The following is a 21,080-nucleotide window of genomic DNA, read 5'->3' as shown; positions in this document are numbered from 1 at the left end:
TTCAAGGTTGTTTGAGACTACCCAGTGAATTCTCAGTAAGCCTGTGAGATAGCAAGACTCTACTTAAAAAAAAAACCTCACAAAAAAGGGCACTCTACCATAATCCAACTGAATTTAACAGACATTTACAGAACATTCTAGAAGAGAGATGGAGTATAAACCTTCTTCTTGATAGACCATGGAATTTCTCTGAGAATGACCTCATCATAGATCACACAGCAAGCCTTCCAAATGCAAAAGCAATACATGTCACGTTACACCATATTAGACCACATAAGAATAAAGCTAAAACTCAAAAGCAAGAGAATCATCAGAAAACACACAAAATACGTGGACACTGCACAACACACCTTTGAGGATCTGAGAGGTTGATTCAGCAGTTCTGACCCAGATTCAATTCCCAACCATCCTGACACAAGCATCTCACATTGGTTTGCAGCAACAAGAAACCCTGTCATAGGGCTGGAGAGATGGCTTAGTGGTTAAGTGCTTTCCTGTGAAGCCTAAGAACCCTGGTTTGAGGCTCAATTCCCCAGGACCCACGTTAGCCAAATGCACAAGGGGGCAGATGCATCTGGAGTTCATTTACAATGGCTCGAGGCCCTGGTGCACCCATTTCTCCCCCCCCCCCCCTTTGTCTTACTCTCTCTGTCGCTCTCAAATAAAAAAAAATAAAAAGGAAGCCCTGTCATGCACACAAAAATATGCATATAGATACAAGTAAATAAATATTTAAAAAATATACATCTGATCCTTCAGAGATGATTCAGTGGTTAAAGGTGCTTGCATGTAAAGCCTTCTAGCTCAGATTCAATTTCAAAGCCACTCACTTCATGTGCAGCAGAGGTATTTAAATGGACCAGCAAAAGAGCTGCATACACATACACAATCACACACACACACACACACACAGAGAGAGAGAGAGAGAGAGAGAGAAAATATATGTTTTATATAATGTTTATTTATTATTAAAGTTGAGAAACAGAGAGAGAAAGAGAGAGAGAGATAACGGGCATGCCAGGACCTCTTCCCACTGCAGATGAACCCCAGACACCTGTGCCACCTGGTGCATCTGTGTGGAGGTCCAGCCCTGGCTTGAAGGAGGGCCCTGAAGGGAGGTATAAAGGGAACAGCACAATAACCACTTGAAGTCAAGTTCTGGTGCAAGCTGACAGGCTAGTGCTGAAGGCAGCTGAGTTTCTCCATCTCTCTCTCTCTCTGCCACAGCTCTTAGACTCAGTCTTTTACTTTCTTATCCTGTCATGCAAGAACAAACTTCAAGAAAGGTACAGTTCCACAGAATTCATAGACATTTTTTGCTATTTCTTTACATCAAACAATCCCATAATTATTTAACTCAAGTGCAGTCATCAGGCCTCTATAACGATTAACTATTTTTACATTTTCCCCATGTATGTGAGGTCAAGCACTTGCAGTTTGCTGAGCTCCTACTTTCAATAACTATGTTAAAGATGAGAGACAAAACAACCACAAAATGGGGAATCCCACCATTAATCACTGATCCAATAAACCCATTTGTCCCCCAACCATTTATTTTGTATTTTCCTTTCCCATGTCTCTCCATTACTTAGACTTTGGTCCCCTCCCCCTCCACCAATTGAACTCTTTCTGACCTCAGTTGTTTTTCCTGTAAGGATTCTTAGTAAAGAGTCATAGTTTGCTGCAATTGCCAACATTCAGAAAAATTAGTCATAGAACAAGTTTTACATTGTTCCAAGAGGTTCATTGTTTCCTCCTAAGTGTACTGTACTCCATGCCTGACTTTCTTTAAGGTCTTTAAAGAAAACAATTATTTTTGACCCATTTTCTTATTTTTCCAGTTCTATGCCAGAGCTTCTTTCAGATACGTCCCGGCCAGCAGGGAGTTGAACAAGGAAACGAGGGGAAAATTAACCTGAATGAAAGAAGGCAAACAGACACAAGAAGGAGACCATGCTAGGTGTTTGTCACGGCCTCGAGAGTTTATTCTTACACGTAGGTTTATATAGGGTTGTAGAGGGAAGGGGACGTGGTCAGGGCAAGGAGTTGTAGGGGGAAGGGGAAGTGGCCAGGGCAAGGAGTTGTCAGGAAACCTAGAGGGGATGTAATTAGGTGTTCATCTAATCTTGCCTCACTGGCTTAACATCCTGACTGCACCAGGCTTCACATCCTGACCATAAACTGGCCTTTTGAAAAAGATAAAGATTCTGTAAGCAGTCTGCTGACTAGAAGTACCTAACAGAAAGCTGGATGGACCAGCTTTCTGAGTAATGAGTCAGCTTATGAACAGGCCCAGGCAAAATGGAGAGGCTTTTGCTCTATGGTTGGCAACATCTCCTTCCTTCTTTTATACAAAAGAGGGGGAGGCCCGCTATTCAGCGGTGGGCTGCAATGCCTTTGCTTTTTCATCAGCTACCAAAAGCATGGGAGAGTATTCAGCCAAGCGTATGATCCCCTGGTAGTTGAATATTAGGTGAGGAAGTAGAAACTTAACTTGCTAAATGGCGGTTTCTGTTAACATGGCCAAGGTTTGATTCGTAGCTCCCAACACAGATACATTGACCAACACTTCACTAACCCCAATTTTTGCTGGAAAAGTCAACATAGAGATTGGTTCACCAAGTGAAAGACAGAAGAGGACAAATGTGATACAGAAAGCCATAGATATCTGTAGCGCAGAGAGCCAAAGATGTTTCTATAGAAGGGCCACATTGGACTCCAAGGAAGAGATAGATTGGCTGGAACTGTGTCATGCAGCTCTTTGGCGCTCGATTCCTCATGATCCTGAAACAGCATGCTTGCCATCTCCAGCACATCTGGCTTACTTGGGACCTGAAGAATTGAACCTGGGTCCTTAGGATTTGCAGGTAAGTGCCTTAACCACTAAGCAGTCTCTCTACCCCAATAAATATTTTTAAAATGCACCTTTGTATTAATGGTAAAAAATAGAAGGCATAAGGAAGGAAATTTAAAATGTTCTTAGAAATTAATACACAAGTCATCCTAACAGGAAAGTGTATACTCATAAGAATGCACACTGATCATTCAGACTGACTTGAGTAGTAATAAAATAAGGCAAATTAAATGACTTTGAAACCAACACCAAACCAGGCAGCAAGGATTAATAAAAATTATGTCAGAGATTAACAAAACAGAGACAATACCAACACATAAAATAGAGAAAATAGAACAATACACAGATTCAGTCAAAATGTTGGTTCTCCAAAACAATTAACAACATTGACAAATCCCTATGCAAACTAATAAGAAAGAAAGAGAGAGAGGCACATGTAGGCAGATATAGAGGGCCCAAATAAAGAAAATCAGAGACAGGAAAAGGAGTTGCTAAAATCGATCCCTATAAAATCTAAGAGACCATTAGGAAATACTCAGAAAACGTACATGACAAAAACCCTGGAATACCTAGATTAAATGGCAAGTGCCTAAATGCATATAACCTATCAAAATTAAGCATGAAGATAAATAACATAAACAGAAGCGTACTGAACAGATATGGAAAAAGTAACCACTGTCTCCCAGAAAGGCAAGTCCAAGACATAATGAATCACTGCTGAAATCTATCAAAGTTTTTGATGGGCTTGTATTTGCATAATGTGCATTTGTGTGCACGGGTGTTGATGTGAGGGAGTGTGGGCATGGGCATGCCGCTGCATACGTGTTTAGGTCTAAGGAAAATGTTCAGTTGCTAACCTTCAACTTCTACTTCCTTTTGAGGCACTCAGTCTTGTACCCATTACTGTTCACTGCTATATCTGCCAGATTAGAACTTCCAGGAAATTCTCCTACGTGGTCTCTGACCTCCTCAAAAGCATACTGTGATTATGGAAACCAGTCATGACTTCTGGTTTGTATGTGGAGTCTGTGAACCTCAACTTGGTTACTCCTGTTTATGTGGCAGACAGTTTATTCACAGAACCATTTCCCCAGCTTCACCTATGAAACTTTTGAGAAAAGTCTAATGCCAACATTATTCAATCTCTTCTACAAATGAAAAGGGAAGGGACATCTGCTAATGTATTTTATGAAGCTAGCCAATACCAAAAGTATCTATCAAAAAGCCTCATTAATGATATAAAAGTTATTTATACAGAAAACTTCAAGGCATTGAAAAAATATACAAAACACCAGATCATAAAGAAACATTCAGCCAGGCGTGGTAGCACATGCCTTTAATCCCAGCAGTCGGGAGGCAGAGGTAAGAGGATTGCCATGAGTTCAAGTCACCCTGAGATGACAGAGTTAATTCCAGGTCAGCCTGGACCACAGTGAGACCCTACCTCGAAACACCAAGAAAAAATAAAATAAGATAAAGAAATATTCCAAGCTTCTGGATTGGTAGAAATATTTTGAAATGGATATATTATTAAAACTATTGCAATCAGGTTCACATTTCTGGCAGAACACACCCTACCAAAAACAACTCATGGTGAAAGAAGAGTTTGTTATGGTTTATAGACTCAAGGGGAAACTCGCTGATGGCAGGCAAAAATAATGACATGAACAGAGGGTACAGATCAACCCCTAACCAACATCAGATAGACAACAGCAACAAGAGAATGTGCCAAACACTGGCATGAGGAAGTTGCTAGACCCTTTCCCAATAATGCATTGTCTCCAAGAGTCTTTCATTCCCAAATTACCATCACCTGTGAACCTACCATTCAGAATTCCTAAGTTTATTGGGGACACCTGAATCAAACCACCACAAAAAGTAATATACAAATTCAATGTAACTCCAAGTTCCAAAGACAAAATTTCAGCAATACGTATCAAGTAACAAAAGACCTCATATAAGCAAACCAAGCCTATGCCACAAGAATACTGCTAGAAATATCATAATTTGTGACTTAAAATTATACTATAGATACTTGGACAATGATAGCATGGTATTGGCAAAAAGCATATAGTTATATGGAAAAGAATAGAGAAGCCAGAAATAAAAGTACACATGCATAGTCACTTGATATCTACAAAGGACAAAAACATTCACTGGACTCCTTTGACCTTCCTTCCTACTTAATATTCTCTACCTAATCCTTAGGTGTGCATACCCCCGTCACTCCCTCTTCTTATGTCTTTCTGTTTCACTTCTCCCTTTCTTCTTCTTTCCCATTAAAATAAAATAAAGCACACATTCATAGTCACTCGATTTCAACAAAGGGACAAAAATATTCAATTTTGACCTTCGTACACAATGTTCTCTACCTGACCCTTATGTGTGCATAACTCCTGTTCACTAGCGTTCCTCTGTCTTTCTCACAACTCACATTTATCAAATTGTCAGTGGTTACTGAGGGGCTGAGGCTGAGTGGGAGTAAAGGAAACTTTCTCTATACCATCAAACCAAATCTACACCTCTTTTCCTGTGACTTTTTTTAAACACGGAGAATGTGTTGTGGACTCTTTCAAACATTAAAATAAATCAATGAATGGCCAAAAAGGACAAATAAGCAAGTGTTTTCAACAACACTCATGCTCTGCAGGATTTCTGATGAAGGCAGAGGTCAAGAAGAAGGGCGTTAGAACTGACCAGAACAGACCTGGGCATTCTCAAAGTTGTCCTCTGTGCTAGACACAGTGCACACCCACTGACCAACTCTTCAAAATTTCTGAAGATCAAAATCCCTCATCTCCTACCAATACTTGACATGGCTTGGCAGTTCCCAAGACTTGAAGAGGAGACTTATGTCCACAAATCTGCCTCAATCAAGTACCACCCTATGTATGTCATAGGATTTTCTCCTTGCAACAACAGACACAAAATTTGTTAGTTAAATATAGGAACACGCCAGCTAGGAAAGGCCATGTTACAGATGAAGAGGCCACACTGTCATCAACTCTTTCACAGAATCAGAACTGGTCTAGCTGCCTCTGAGAGCACACAGAAACGTGCAGCCTGGCAGCTGAGCAGCAGGCAATGGATCCCACCGAACCTCTTCCTCAGCATTATGAGCACACTTACTTGCATATGAATTTCCTCTTGCAGGAGACCCACAGAGTCAGGCGGTTCGGTTTCTTACACTCTTCACAGGAGCACACAGCCTCAAAGGACTGTGGCTGCCACTCCTTGCAGTCAATGTCCTGGCAGGAGCAGAAGAGCATTTCACACCTGAGCATGGCTGCGTCCGGGTCACCGAACTGCCTCAGGGCCTTGTAGCATTTGTGGTGGTTGCAGATGTCCTGAGACATGCTGATGATGCACATGCTGACATAGGCCATCTTGTTCTTCCTGCAGGTGTCATCCAGGGTGAAGGCATAGGCCACACTCAAGCAATTGTTCTTTTAGAATAGGCTCAAGGCAAAGCAGATAATACACGCATGATCACAGTGTGTAGCTCCTGACTGCCTCTACCTACACATAAGCACTGAGAACTTGCCATTCCCCAGATGATACTCATAACTTTAGACCTCAGGGAGTCCTGGAGCTAATTAACTGATGATTCAAAAGGAGAAAGTATAGGAATGTAAACACTGGGAGTCCCCAGTAACACAGGGCCCTGGTATCCTCTAAGCTACAAAAGTAGTAGCTATTGAACTAGGCTATGGGAAATCGTGCCCCTGCCCAGTACTAACAAAAAACTAGCAGAAGAACATTTCTCTCTTTTTTTTTTTTTTTTTTTTGGTTTTTGCTTTTCGAGGTAGGGTCTCACTCTAGCTCAGACTGACCTGGAATTCACTATGTAATATCAGGGTGGCCTCAAACTCATAGCAATCCTTTCCCCCCAGAGTGCTGGGATTAAAGGCATGTGCCACCATGTCTAGCTTAGAAGAACATTTATAACACTACCCTATTAATTTAAATTAGTGTTTAAGAAAACAATAAAAGTTATATAACTGTTCATTATACAGTATATAAAAAGATATGAATGGAGTATAACTGCCATGCACTCCTCCATGAATATGATGAATTAATAGTTACATATAGTACATGATAATCATTGTATTGATTACAGAGCAAGTGCATGGCTATTTGAGTTCAGAAGATAAAATATTATGCCAATTTTCAATCAGGAAGCCATTATAAGAAAAACAGAATATATCACATAAAGATTTGCAAACCATCTTTACCATGGTGGGGCCACTGTGAACTCAGAATAAATGAAGAAGGACTGGCTGCAGGTGCATAGGGAAGAAAGCAGAAGAAATGCTTGTGTGTAACTCTCAGGGACAAGAAGACAGGAGCATCCCTGCCACTGACTGGCTAGCCAAACTACTACTTGGTGAGTTGGTGAGCTCGAGTGCAAATGAAGAACTTGACTCAAAAAGAAGTGGATGGGGGATGACTTTTATGGTGCTCCAAAAGCAAACCTGTGAATGAACATAGATTTGAATTAAATAATCAAGTGATTCCATTTGATTTCACTTCTGGTGAGTCATGACTTTCTGAGGAAAATCATGAGATTTTTCAGAATGAGAATAGAGACAACATTTTTTATTTCAAAGCCAAAATCTTTTTATGAAAAAATGAACATGTTATTTTTCTTAATAGTGACTAAGCCTAAAAAATGCAGTATCACTCACCTTTAAAGAAATACTAAGTAGGCTGACAATGAAAGAGTGGATACTCAAAAACACCTGTAACATTTAATCCAAATGTATAAGGTAAAACATGGTTCTGGAATTCATTTGCGGCAGCTGAAGACAAAGGCATGCCTATTCTCTCACTTCATTTGCCTCTTTATCAGTCTCTCAAATAAATAAAAATAATAAATAAATACATAAATAAACAAAAACCCCACATGTAGCAGACAGGCTAAGAAAAAGAAAGAACTATTGTGGGGGGGAATTCTGGTCAAGTTGGCAACTACCTAGCTGCGCCGCAGACCCCAGGGAAAGAAAGGCAAGACATTAATGGTTCACTCGGTCTTATAGGGGAGAGCAATCTCCAATAGATTGCCAGCAGGAGGGCACAGAGAGGGAAAAACAGGGAATTGCTGATTCCCTCGCAGGCAAGTAGCCCACCCCTCCCCCCAGGTAGCCACCATATACACGGCACTGCTATGCCGATGGATCCCTGTGTGTGGAAGCTTAGAGTGCTCCACCCACTTGCTCACTTACTGCTCCTGCCACTGCATGTTCAGTGAGTCCAGACAGACAGCAACTGCCACACAAGCTCAGACTGTGTCTGTCACTTGCACCAGCGCAAGTGCCATCCCCTACCTGTCTGCCATGCCACCTGTCCACCACTGTCCTGTTCTGGGGAGTGCAGACTGCTTCTGGGTCCCAGTGTTCTCCTGCCAGAGTTTCGGCTGCTTCAGTGCTTGATGCCTCAGTGTCCCTCCTAGTGTGAGTACAGGCAGCTTTGGTGCATTACCGCTTGAGAGATCAGGCAACTTTGGTGCCCCGGCCAGGCAGTAGATCAGGCGGCTTTGGAAAATGAGAGCCAAAGCACAGGCTGCTTGGAAACTGCCTCAAGTTGCCTCAGATTCCCACTGTGCTTGAGCCCAGGCTGATCCACCCACCTATGTGACAATACACTGTCATTGGCAGACCACAGCACAAAAGAAATAACATGAAAAATAAAACACAAGCAAATCCAGTTAGATCACCGAGTCCTACAAGGAACATCTCAAATCAAAACATTGAAGAATCATTATGATCAAAACACAAAAATGAAGCTATGAGCAATGCAACCCTGACCAAGCTACTGGTAGAACTTGCAGAAAAGCAACAAAGGACTGAAAACCAAGTAGATGCTGCCATCACTAAACTAGACTTAATAGATAAGAAAATAGAAAGAGTTTGAAGAGAGTTAAGAGTTTTGAGGGAGAGTGAAAAGAAAAGAAAACCTCAAAAATCAGCTGGCCATGCTAAATGAAGACATACAGAAATGCAAGGATGAATTCTAAGAATCATCAAGAAAATCAAAAAATAATGTAAAAATGGAGCTTGACAGAGGGATAGAAAAACTAGTAGAAAATGCAAACCTAATTGAGCAAGTATAAAACACTCTAGAAGCTCTCAAGAATACAGTCAGCCATGTGGAGTATAGAAACACTGATGTGAAAGACAAGATGGAAGAAACAGTTCAAGAGTCCAAAAATTTCAGTAAGTTCAAAAGTTTGGTGAACAGAACATGAGGAAATTGTGGATTACTTAAACATTCTAATATCAGTATCAATGGAATACCAGAAGGAGAAGAAATTCAGACCAAAGACATGGAGAAATTATTTAACAAAATAATTGAAGAAAACTTCCCCAGATTCTTAAAGGAAAGGCCCATCAAGATACAAGAAGTGAACAGAGCTCCAAACATACTGAACCAAAGGAGAAACTCTCCAAGACATATTGTCATTAAGACTCTAAACATTGACAACAAAGAGAAAATCCTAAAAGCAGTTAGGGAAAAACAGCACACAACTTTCAAACATAACCCAATCAGAATTACTCCAGACTTCTCAATGGAAACACTGAGAGCTAGCAGGGCCTGGGATGAAATACTGCAAAGTCTAAGAACCAATGGATTCCAACCCAGACTACTCTACCCAGCAAAACTATCCCTCATAATACATGGTGAAAGAAAAACCTTCCATGACAAAACTTAGCATTACAATTATATGAACACAAAACCAAACCTACGGACAGTATTTCAGGAAATTCTCCAAACAGAAGAAACGAATAGTCAAACTCAAATGCCTACAAGAAGCAGATTACAATAACCAAAATAAGACTAGGCACAAAATACTTCAAAGTCCATGAAAACACCAACCCACATATACCATCACAATATGGCAGGGATCAAATCAAATCTCAGTCATTACCCCAAGTAGTAATGGTCTTAATTCACCCATTAAGAGACACAAGCTAACAGAAGGAATCAAAAAATTAGACCCCTCAATCTGTTGCCTTCAAGAAACCCACCTTACCACTAAAGAAAGACACGTCCTCAGGGTGAAAGGGTGGAAAACAATATTCCAAGAAAACAGTAATAAGAAACAATCAGGCATGGCTACATTAGTATCAGGTAAAATAGACTTCAAACCAAAAATAATCAAAAAAGACAAAGAAGGCCACTTGCTACTTATCAAGGGAACAATCCATCAAGAGGATATTACAATCATAAATCTATATGCACCAAACACAGGGACACCATACAGTTCATAAAACAAAACCTACTTGACAATAAAAAAGAAATAACCACCAACACAATCATAGCCGGGGACTTCAATCACCATTATCAGTAATAGACACATCATCCAAACAGAAACACAAAAGGGAAGTAAGAGAGCTCAACAAAACCATAGATCACTTACAAAAAATGGACATCTACAGAACTTTCCATCCCAAATCCACAGATGACACATTCTTCTCAGCAGCCCATGTTCTCTAAAATGTTCTCTAAAATAGACCATATACTGGGGCACAAATACTGTCTCCACATATATAGGAAAATCGACATAATTCCCTGCATGTTATCAGATCACAATGCTATATTGGTAGAAATCAACAACAAAAACCAACCAAGAATACCAATGGCACCTGGAAACTGAACAGCACACTTTTAAACAATGAATGGATAGTGGATGAAATAAAAAATGAAATTGCAAAATTTCTAGAATTGAATGACAATGAGAATACATCGTACCAAAACCTATGAGACACAATGAAGGCGGTCTTCAGGGGAAAATTCATAGCACTAAATGCCTTCATAAAAAAGGCAGAAAGATCCCAAATAAATAACCTCACCATCCACCTTTTAAACACACTGGAAAAACAAGAAAAATCCAACCCAAAGAGCTCCAGAAGGAGAGAAATAATTAAATTCAGAGCAAAAATTAATGAACTGGAAATCAAGAAAACAATTAAGACAACTGACAAAACAAAAAGCTGGTTCTTTGAAAAAATGAACAAGATTGACAAACCCCTGGCCAATATGATCAAGCAAAAAAAGGAGAGGCTTCAAATTAACAAAATTCAAAATGAAAAGGAGAGATCACAACAGACATAAGTGAAATTGGGTAAATCATCAGGCCTTATTTCAAAAGCCTCTACTCCACAAAACTGGAAAATGTGGAGGACATGGATAAATTCCTGGATACATACCAACTATCAAAGCTAAATTCAGAGCAGATTAATCACCTCAATGAACCAATCACACTCTCAGAGATTGAAAAAGTAATAAAAAACCTCCCCAAAAAGAAGAGTCCAGGACCACATGGCTTCTCAGCTGAATTCTATCAAACCTTCATGGAGGAACTCAAACCAATCTTCCCAAAACTGTGCCACACAATTGAAGAATAGGGAAAGCTCCCCAGCTCCTTTTATGAAGCTAGTATCACCCTTATTCCAAAACCAGGCAGAGATGCCACAAGAAAAGAAAACTACCGGCCTATTTCCCTGATGAACTTAGATGTAAAGATCCTGATCAAAATCCTTGCAAACCAAATCCAACAACACATCAAAAGCATTATCCACCTTGACCAAGTGGGATTCATCCCAGGAACACAAGGGTGGTTCAACATAAAGCAATCTGTCAATGTAATACACCACATGAACAAGCTTAAACATAAAAACCACATGATCATTTCAATAGATGCAGAAAAGGCCTTTGACAAGATACAACATCACTTGATGATCAAAACATTGGAGAGAATTGGCATAGTTGGTACATATCTTAACATAATAAAGGCAATATACAAAGCTCCAAAGGCCCAAATAATACTTAATGGAGAGACACTGGAGGAATTCCCATTAAGATCAGGAACAAGACAGGGATGTCCTCTCTCACCTCTATTTTTCAATATAGTACTGGAAGTCCTAGCTCAAGCAATAAGAGAGGAGAAGGAAATAAAAGGGATACAATTTGGAAAGGAAGAAGTTAAGTTAGCTCTATTCGCTGATGACATGATTGTATATGTAAGAGACCCGAGACACTCCATCCCAAAGCTCCTGAAGGCAATTAACTCCTATGGCAAAGTAGCAGGATACAAAATGAATGCACAAAAATTGGTAGCATTTCTATATGTAAATGACAAAGATACAGAGAAAGAAATAAGAGACATAGACCCTTTTTCAATAGCAACAACAACAACAACAAAAAATACCTTGGAATAACGTTAACCAAGGAAGTGAAAGATCTATGCAACGAAAACATAAATACACTCAAAAAAGAAATGGAGGAGGAGTTGAGAAAATGGAAAGACCTCCCATGCTCCTGTATAGGTAGAATTAACATTGTGAAGATGAATCCTACCAAAGGCAATATATAGACTTAACGCAATTCCAATTAAAAGCCCTACAGTGTTTTTCACAGAGACAGAAAAAATGATCTCAAATTTTATATGGAAAGGCAGAAGGCCTCGCATATCCAAACATGTACTCAGAAAAAAACACGTCTGGTGGCAACATCATACCTCATCTAGAGCTGTATTACAAAGCCATAGTAATAAAAACAGCATGGTACTGGCATAAAATCAGGAGTATAGACCAATAGAATAGACTTGAGGACCCAGACTTTGGGTCAAGCAACTATAGCTACTTGATATTCGACAAAGGCCTGAAAAATATAGGCTGGAAAAAAGACAACATCTTCAACAAATGGTGCTGGACAAACTGGATAACCATATGCATATAACCACTTTGTAAAGCAATATGGAGACTCCTGAAAAAACTGACTATAGAGATACCAACAGACCCAGTTATTCCCTACCCTAAAACCTTCAAACCACAGGCCAGAGAGATTTGCTCAACCATGTTTGTAGCGGCTCAATTCGTAATAACTAAGAGCTGGAATCATCCCAGGTGTCCATCACTAGAAGAATGGATAACTAAGATGTGGTATATCTACACAATGGAATTGTATATAGCAGTAAGAAAAAATGACATAATGAAATTTGAGGAAAAATGGTTGAACCTGGAACAGATCATTCTCAGTGAACTTACCCAATCACAGAAAAAAAATCGCCACATAGTCTCACTCATCTACAGCACCTAACCTGAATCTAACCAAGATGCCTTACATACCCAGTAATCATCTCCTGGAGTACACAATAGGATGAGTGGGAAGGGAGCCGAGGGAGAAGAGGGCAACGGAGCGATGGGAAACACAAATGTAGACCCAAAGAACAATGGTACTATAAAATTCTACTTCCTAAAAGGCAGATCAAATAGCTGAACCTTCACCATACCCTTAGAGGGAACACCTGAGCCACAAGACACTGGAGAGGGTATGATTAAGGCTGACCTTAATCTTCTACAGCTTCCCTCCCTCCCTCTCCCTCTCTCTCTCTCTATCCCACACTCACCCTCTCTTCTCTCTAACTCTCGTATATTAGTTATCTTTTTTTCTTCCTTTTCTTAGTGGCCACTGACCTGTAATTCCCAGTACCAGCATGTGGCTATCATCCACAATGAGGTTTTGATCAGAGAGACCTACAAGTTTTCCTAAAAGAAAGATAGATTTCAGAACAAGCACTTGATGGCCCACCAAAGGTTAGTGGTAAGACCCTACTGCCGAAGACACCTTATGTGGTCGACACGTAAAATGGAATGGCATGGCTGGAAGCTGGAAGAGAGTCAGTCCCCAGACAGTCAGCATGTCTAGTGCCAGAAGGTGCTACATAGGTGACTGGCAAAAAATGACCAATATCTGTCCAAGCAACTCATGGTTAGCAAATAACTACTACTTAGCAGCAAATAACCTGTTGTGATGCTCACACAAGTGCAATAGTGGCACACAGCCATGGTGGGGAACCAGCTGCTCTTGATTTGGCTAACTGATCCCATGAGTGGTATGGGACCCATAGCTGGATCTGGGAAACAAGTCAGAACCATATCCAAACATAAGCCCAATCTCCATTATCAAGCTACCATTAATCGTGGACTACAAGAGGGCCAACACCTATTAAATTCTCTATAAAAAGTAAGGGTTATCTCATTTGTCCTGGTGCTAATTTACTCTCCGTTGTAGAATCTGCTTCTCTTTTTCTGATTGATGTAGATCCTAAGGAGAGAGCCACTCCATCATACCTCAAAAGGGTCCCGGCTGAAACTAAGGAAAATTGGCGAAACAAGCAAGGATGCTGTTTTCCTGATGAATCAGATACAAGCCAAGGGGGAAGGAGACCAACACAGAGAAAAATCAACTCCTACCAAATCAGAGAGCCAGAGCCCCAGAGACCCCCAACACCTCATCACTGAAGCAGACCAAAAATGAACCCAACATGGCTCACGGAAATTTTGCGGAAGAGGGGGCGGAAAGAATGTCAGAGCCACATGTTGGGTCATGATATGCAGAGACATTTATTGAGCCAATAACTGTGGGCTAACTCCACAATGCATAACCCATATACCTCAACAAGGAGGGACCAATGGGGAGGGGCAGGTCATGGATGAGCCTAATAATGGTACCAAAACTGCCTGTATTTGCTGAATACAAAACTAATTTTTAAAAAAACCTGAAAGCAGCAGAATGAAGGCCATAATGGTAGCACTCACTGCTGAGGTTCTAAATCATTCTCTGCATAATCAACTATGGTCACCATGGATCAGGTTAGTTTTATAAAGAACTTTGTCAATTTTCCTTTACCCGCATGCTCCAGAAAATTAAAGGATGTCATGAAATCTATCCATTCTCCCCACCACCATTTCCTTGACATCTCGAGGAATCACTAACAAATCTCCAGACTTAACACAGTCTGTAGAAAATAAGTGTAATAATAATTTGAAAACAACAAATAATTTAGAATACTAAACCAGTGTTTCATAGGAACCCCAAATTCCTAATTCTTGGTAGGATCTTTCTCACAGAAGGAGACTCCTCTTGGGGCATGTGCTAGTAAGCTTTCTTCTGCTATAGCAACTACCTGACATACAAGAAGAAAGTTTTACCTTTTAAAATAAATAAATTTATTAATTAAAAAAATAAATTCTCTATAAAAAAAGTAAGGGTTATCTCATTTGCCCTGGTACTAACTTACTCTCCGTTGGAGAATCTGCTTCTCTTTTGCAGACACATGTAGACCCTAAGGAGACAGCCACCCCACCATACTTCAAAAGGACCCCAGCTGAAACTAAGAACAACTGGCAAAACAAGCAAGGGTGCTGTTTTCTTGGTGAACCAGGTACCAGCACAAGGGTGAAGGAGATCAACACAGAGAAAAATCAACTCCTACCAAATCAGAGAGTCAGAGACCCAGAGGCCCCAACATCTCATCACTGAAGCAGACCACAAATGAACCCAACATGGCTCAGGGAAATTTTGCGGAAGATGGGGCAGAAAGAATGTCAGAGCCACATGTTGGGTCATGATATGCAGAGACATTTATCCTACCCATAACTGTGGGCTAATTCCAGAATGCATGACCCATATACCTCAACAAGGAGGGGCCAAGGTGTGGGGGTAGGTCACAGAAGAGCCTAATAATGGTACCAAACTGACTCTATTTAGTGAATACAAAAGTAATTAATAAAAAATTAAAAATATATATTGTAGAAATGTATTTCATGTCAGAAAACAAAAAAAATTCTTTAATATCCATAATTATTTTAACTTAGCTCTTATGGTTCTATATATTTAAATGGAAAATAAGAAAGGGAAAACTTTTAAATATCTAACTGTTCAAAAATAAATTATAAAACAGACAAATAAATGTAAGGAAAGTAGAATTAAAATGTACAATGTAAATTAGTGTCAATAAAATGGAAGAATTATCACTATAAATTGTTTGAGTGTCTTTTACTACATACAATTCACATGTTCAAAACTGTGAAAAAGATTCAGACATTCAAACAATTTATCTCAGGCTAGTCTGTAGTCTAACAAAATTTCTAAAAAAATTTCAACAGTTTTTTTTTCACCAACTAATATAAGCTGCTTTTACAAATTGCTATTGGCCCTTATCAGTCACATTAGTACTAGTACTTAGGTCTCCATAATACTTTGTTCTTGATTATCCTGCACAGAAAGGATAAACTCATTAGTATCCTGATTTCTTACCATGGACTAGCCAGTCACTGCCCCAGCAAGGTGTCACAAATAAAAATGATAACAGGCATTGCTACATGCCTCCAAGAGACAGAGAAGATATCAAAATAATTTTAGCATCTAGTGACAATATCAAATTTAACTTCATACACATATAGGACCAAAAGAGATAGAGTAAATGGGGCATGTTAGATCAAGCCTGTAAACCCATGACACAGGAGCCTGGGCTGTGAATATTGCCACAGCTGTGAGGCTAGTCTAACCTACACCATGAGTTACATGTCATCTTGATGTACAGGTTAAGACCCTGCTTAAAACAGAGGCTGGGGAAATGAAATGCACTTGCTTGCAAAACCTGCTGCTTAGGTTCAATTTGCCAGCACTCAGTGCATACCCAGATGGAAACTGAAACTCAGCTTCTTCAGGAATATAAGGGAGGGACAAGGCCAGGCAAGGTGGAAGGCTATTCCATGTAAATGAAGACAAAATCAGGAAGAAGGCTAGTGGGGGAAGGAAATGCAGACCTAGAGGAAGACAAGGTTAGATGAAACATGAGGGGATGAAGGTTAGGGCAAAGCACGGCCATGTAAGCAGTGGACAAGGCCATGCCTAGCCAGGCCAAATGAAGGCAGGGTGTAAAGCAGAACCAGGTAGGCAGTGTCAGAAAAAAAGTAATAAGGATCAAACACCTCGAAAGTTGCAAGCGGAATTGACCTCCCATTCACCCAACATCATTACAAAGCAATACTAATTTTGGGACTTGCATAGACCACTATTTCTCAAGGGAAGCTCCTCAACATTCTCAGAAAAGTCATCCGCAACTCAGAATTCACATCTACAAAGAAAAGCCACAAAAAAAAATAAGACAAATCCAAGCAAATGCAAGTGATAGGAAAGGGCAGATGGCATTCAGGAAAAGAGAACCTACGACCACTAAATAATCGCCTGATTAACCTCAAAATACTCCCTCAAAAATTTAAAATGAAGCCGGGCATGGTGATGCATGCCTTTAATCCCAGCACTTCAGAGGCAGAGATAGGAGGATTGTTGTGAGTTCGAGGCCACTGAGACTCCATGGTGAATTCCAGATCAGCCTGGGCTAGAGTGAGACTCTACCTTGAAAAAACAAACAAAAAAAAAAAGTAAAATGAAACGCAGATGTTCACCATTATTAATGATTATAGGAATTAAAATTGCATGCTACTGAAGCTGATTCCCTGTAGACCTCTGGAAGACTTACGTGGCCAAGAACTGACAAGGAAATGGATCAACAGAACCTGAACAGATTGTACTTAGTGGGCTTAGGTTTACAAAAAGTTACCAATGGTCTTGGTCTATGCAAGAACAGGCCAGATTATCAGGACCGAGGAGGTGACCACTACAACCATTCCACATGGACATGCTCTGCAGCAGGAGACCTGCTCCACAGAAAAACTTTGTGGATGCTGGACACACAGGGGAAGGTGCTGGAAGACAGATAGCAAGGGCGGAGTGTGGCCTCACCAGCAGGGGACACCATGTTCATCCAGAGTACATACCTGTGAGGAGCAACTAACTTATCTTTAGGTCACATTCTCACGTGTCACTCTGTCTTCTGCTGAGGGGTTAAGCTAGAACTCAGACTATCTCAGTCTCCTTCTCTAGGAAGGGATGGGCTCCCCACCCACACTGCCCAATGCCCCAGGAAACAAGTAGTGCTGAGGCTCCCTGAGAGTTGGGAAACACATGAGCTGCTGCTTTTGTTTCTGAAGACAGAAACCTCTGAATTGTGGGGTGAAGGGAGACCCCTGCTTTCTTCATTGTATGCATATGATGTGCACCTTACCTCTTGTAGACATACCTCTTAGCCAATCCCCTCTCTGCACCCAATCACTCCATTTGCTTGCAGAGACAGCCTCTGAAATGTCAGGTCCAGAGGGCTCCACAGCTTTAAGCAGGGGCAGTAACTCATGTCCTGGAAAGAAGGAGGTAATATCAGTTTTTATCCAGACAGCAGGCTCACACCTTTAAACCCAACAGTATGCAGGCTGAGGCAGGAGGATCACTGTTTGAGCTCAGCCTTGGTGACAGAGTCAGTTATAGGACATCCTGGGCTACTGTGACACCCTATCGTTAAAAAAATAAAAAAGGCTAAGAGAATTCAACTATGTACTGACATACAAACTCATTAGACAGGAAGTAAGAAGGCAAGGTCACAGGAAAGCAAACTTAGAGGAAAGGTAACTGCCAGGTAAAGCAAAAGTGAGAACTGGCCAAGGCCAGGACGATGGACAGGGGGAAACAAAAACAGAGCCAGACATGGGAAGGGAGAAGGATGGGCCAAACCAGACAAAAGGAAGGCAAGCTAGGTCTGACAAAGGAGGGAGCGAAAGAACAGGCAAGGCCAGGCCCAGTCAGTGTGAACACCAGGCCAGGCCAAGCCATGGGATGGAAAGGAGAGACCAGGCAAGAGGGACAGCAAAGAATGTCAGGCAAACACCAGCCAGGTAATATGGAGTGCAAGGCAAGGGTGAAAACAAGGTCCGTCTAGGACCTGAGAATGCAAGACCAGGACAGGTGAGATGCAACAAGAGGGGGAAAGAAATGCTGGACATGGCTAGGGAGAACAGAAGGCCAAACAAGAACAGGCAAGGAGGAAGGTAGGCAAGAAGCTCAACAAGGAAGGAGAAAATCAAAACATGGGCCAGAAAAAGCCAGACCAAAGGGAAGGCAAGGGAGAATCCAGGACAGGACAGGGGGAACCAAGGCTAAACCAAGCCAAAGGGAAGGCAAGGGAAGGTGGAAGGAGGCCTGAGAAAGACAGGAGGAAGGCATGGTCAGACAAGGGAGAAGGATGGGCAAGTGCAAAGATGAAGGGACAGGAGAACAGGCCAGACAAGAAAAGGGAGGCAGAAGGCAAATCCATTCAGGAGAAGACAAGGCCACACTTGAGACAAAGCACAGAAACAGAGGTCCCAAGACCATGCAATGTGGAATGCTGAGAGAATGAAGTCCAGACAGAAGGCCAGGGTAAGGCAACACAGACCCAAGGAAGACTAAGAGGAGGAGGCAGGCTAGGGCTGGGGAAGACAAGACGAGGCCAGCAAGGGGAAGGCATGGCCAGGCAAGGAAGGGAGGAAGGCAAGGTCAAGCCAGGCTGAATGTTATTCCAGGCAAGGCCAGGTAAGCGAAAGGGAAGAGAAGCCAAGATAGGCCAGGCCAGGAGCCAGTTAAGTGTAGAAGAAGAGTATGGTAACACAAGATCACCAAGGCAAGGGGAAAACAAGGCCTAAGGGGAGAGGGTGGTTGAAAAGCTAGGATAAGTAACAGGTAAGGCCAAGTGGCAAGTCAAAACAGGGAAGGACAGGAGGAAGCCAAGTCCAGGCAAGGATAGAGGTAAGACAAGGCCAGGCAAAAGCAGGCAAGGTATAAGGCAAAGGGACTGAAGGGAAGGACAGCGAGGCAAGCCCTCAGGGAAAGCCAGGCCTAGCAAGGGATAACAAGGTCTGGCAAGGTGGAAGGCAAGCAGGTGAGCGAAGACAGGCGGAAGGCATGTTCAGGAGAATGTAAGAAGCCTAGTTGATGAAATTGATGAGGGCCAGGTGAGGTTGGGGCAGGCATGGTCAGGCAAGATGGAACTCATAGCAATGGAGAAAATAAAGCCAGGCTAGGTCAGGGTGAGGACTCAAGAGCAGGCTAGGCAGATGGTAAGCCAGGACAGGCAATGGAGAATGCCAGGGCAGGACAGGCAGAAGGGAAGATAATGAAGATGGCAAGGCAGAGCAGGCAGAAGGCAAAGGGGAAGAACAGGACAGGTCATGCATGATGGGCTGTGATTTAGGGCCAGGTACAATTCAAGGCAAGGAAGACAGCAAGGCCAAGAGAGACAAGGGGAGACAGGAAGAGCAAACCAGACCAAGCCTGGGGCAAGGCATGATCCAGGAAGTTCAGAAGGAACACATGTTCAAATTTGGCCAGGGTAACCCATGCTGAAGCAAGGGAGATCACAGACTTCAAATGGACCAAAGACCTTGATGTAAGAGCTTAATCCCATAAATATATATAGAAAAAAAATACTTCCAGATGCAGCTCTAGAGAAGGACATTCTGAATAGGACCCCAGTTGACCAGGAAAGAAGGCAACTGACAAATAGGACCTCATGAGATTTAACAGCTATTTTATAACTAAGGAACCATCATGCAAGTTCATAGGTGGCATGCTGCCCATTTGATATTTACCTCACTGCCTGGCCTGCCTCTCTGTACTGCCAGAGAAGGGACACCAGAGATAGTCACACTCTCCAGCATATTCCATAACCCTGGCCATTAACCAGTCTACTCATGGACCAGGTGAGTGCTCCCCTTCCTGGGTCCACTTAATCCCTGAGGTACAACCCTGACCCCCATACACTCAGATTGAGAATCAGTCAAATTTGGCATTGACACCCCATGCCTTCAATTCTGTGCCACCCTTGTAGGGACACTGCTGCTCACTGCAGTCACCAGCCCAGGGCACTGACAAGGTGACCCAGCATCCAGGTCAGTGTGCTACACTTATGTGCACACTCAGTCTCATGTGTACAACCCCAACTTGTGCACACTGAGCCAGGGGGTCAGGCCCATTAGCACTGCACAAGAGCTCTGCCCTATGTAGGGAATCCAAAGCCAGTCACTGTCCCTAGTCTGGATCTTCATGGAGACTGCACATTAGAAACGTCTGCTCATGTTCCAGTGTGTTCATCCCTGACATGTGGACTGAACATAAGCCCACACTCACCCAAATCAAGACTCCCCAGGCCATGAAACATGGGCTATGCAAGAGTTGCATTGTCAGCAAGACAAAGAACTATCTGTAGATGAGCAAAACCCAGTGCAAAACAAGTTTACACAAGAAACCAAGGCAAGATACGCCCAATAAGAATGCCTAGTCCCCTAGTGGAACTCCCACTAGGACCCATGTACACCACATGGACAAAGTGGTGTATGTTTCTAGAATTTTTTTCCCAATGGCTAGAGGCCCTGATGTTCCCATTATCCACCCCCTCCCCATCAAATAAATAAAAAAGTAACAAAAATTTAATAACTACTTAGAAAACTGTCCAAAGAATTCAAAAGGGCAATTACCATAAGCATACTTGACAAGTTTAATGAAGCCA

The sequence above is a fragment of the Jaculus jaculus genome, unplaced genomic scaffold, assembly GCF_020740685.1.
Source record: "Jaculus jaculus isolate mJacJac1 unplaced genomic scaffold, mJacJac1.mat.Y.cur mat_scaffold_44_1_1196519_arrow_ctg1, whole genome shotgun sequence".
NCBI lineage: Eukaryota > Metazoa > Chordata > Mammalia > Rodentia > Dipodidae > Jaculus > Jaculus jaculus.
Note: the sequence above shows the minus strand (reverse complement) of the source record.